Source organism: Rhagoletis pomonella, unplaced genomic scaffold (assembly GCF_013731165.1).
Source record: "Rhagoletis pomonella isolate Grant_MI unplaced genomic scaffold, Rhpom_1.0 Rhpom_scaffold_00004, whole genome shotgun sequence".
Taxonomy (NCBI): Eukaryota; Metazoa; Arthropoda; class Insecta; order Diptera; family Tephritidae; genus Rhagoletis; species Rhagoletis pomonella.
The window spans coordinates 28,234,769-28,236,989 of record NW_023458558.1 but is presented as its reverse complement, the minus strand read 5'-3'; positions in this window follow the sequence as shown (position 1 = coordinate 28,236,989).

Here is a 2,221-nt window from a genome sequence, read left to right as displayed (position 1 = left end):
AGGGCTAAAAAAGAACTAGGGGCAATTTTAAATTTTAAATATTAAATGAGCTGCTTGCTAACATCTTTTCAATAATTTTATAATAAGTCCCACGATTTTTATAATAAAGGACACAAATTGCATACTTTATTTTAGAATAATTTGTTTTATCTAAAGAAATCGATGGAGGAATGTAAATGCTGGTTAATGCCCAAAAATACTTAATGAATAATATTTGGAAGTTGTACTCTATTTTTAGGACTAAATACCTAATTATATGAAAATAATAAAATTTAAACACGGAAACCATCTGCGCGGCCAGCATTGCTTTAAACTTATAAAATAATTTGAGTTTACCTTTTTAAACAGATGGCAACCCTCATTAATATTAAAATATTCAAACTAAGCATATCTTACCACCTTATTTTAATATTTCATTTAACTTATGCATACTACTTTAAATAAATTATAATTTTTAAAAGAGGTGGCAACCCTATTCAAAACATTTTAAAACCAAAACCTTGTTAAACCTTTTTCTACTGGCAAACATATTGCGACACATATTTAAATTGTGTATCTTATTCCCCTACTTCAAGTTGAAATTAGTTTCTAAAAACATATGGCAACCCTCTTAAATAAAGTTAAAAAAAAAAAACATTTTTAACCCATTTCAAATTATACCCATACTTTAATAATGCATTTGACTTATTAAATAATTTGAGTTCAACTTTGTACTCAGGTGGAAACCCCCTTTATTATAAGTGCTCAAACTAAAGAGTTCTTAATACTCCTTTGATTGACGCCAATATTTCAATATTTCATATCGAGCCATAACCGCCAAAATAACGTAAACGAAATGTTTTTAAAAATTTCCTAGAGCATAATAGTATAGAAAACTGATTTAGGTCGTATAAGCTGTTAATGTTATGTTAAGTTATATTGTTATTAGGCTCTTATTTCTCCAAGTTTTCAAGTAATAAAAAAAAATATTCAACTTAGATGTTACTAGCTGTCGTAGTCCGTGTGTGTACACGATAACTCGAGTAAAAATTGAGATATTCTAACGAAACTTAGTACGTGCACTTCTTTCGGGCGTAGGACGGATGGTATTGAAAATGGGGAAAATCGGACAATAACCACGCCTACCTCCCATATAACGGTAATTTTCAGATGTACGAAAACTGTGATATTTTAGTAACTACTGAGGATTATTCACTAAAAATTGATATTTACAATGATTTTTAGACGAAACATAAGAATATTAAAATTTTTTGGAAAATGGGTGTAGCCACGCCCACTTTTGGTTACATGTGTATATTTTGGTAGCCGCTGCACCAATTTCTTCCAAAGTTGGCGCAGCATACTAAATCGCCGAAAATTAAAAAAAACGGACAATGACCACGCCCACATCCCATATAACGGTAATGTAGAGAAATACGAAATCTTCGATAAATCAGTAAATATTGAAGCTAATTTATTCAAAATTGACGGTTGCAACAATTCTTTACCAAGAAATACGGTTATGGTAAAATATTTAAAATGGGCGTGGCGCCGCCCACTTATGATCACATATATGTATCTCGGTAACCGTTCTACCAATTTCTACCAAACTCGGTATGGTTATTGCTCTTGCCACATGAAAGTAAAGCGTTGAAAATTATTGAAATCGGATCAAACTACGGCCGCTTTTCATGTAACGGTAAATTTCAGGAATGCTTGAAAATTCAATTTTTCGAAATTTACGGACGCTAATCTACACAAAATTTATACACCCCGGCTAACCATGTAGCGGTAGTTTTCGGAAAGTTGAAAATCATATATTTAATACTTGTGCCGGGTATTTAATGTTCGGCTCCGCCCGAACTCAGACTTTCTTACTTGTTGTTCATAGCCTTAATGTTAATAGAGCTAGTGTATGAACCATCGTGATGTTACTCATACGCTATGCGGTCCTGTGTATTGACATTTTAAGTAATTATCTATATATATAAAATTCAAATTATGTATGTACCTATAGACACACTTGGCTCCTAAACGAATAAGCCGATCGTAACCAAATTTTACACACGCACTGGATATCTTCCAGGGATGGTCACAGGGTAAAAAATATTTTGATATATAAAGGGGGCGTGGCACCTCCCATACAAATGGAATTTTTCATTGTCCTTATCTCTGGAAGTATTTATGTTAGACCACTGAAATTTGGTGAGGGGTTATATGAGATCGATCCCTACCACCTCCA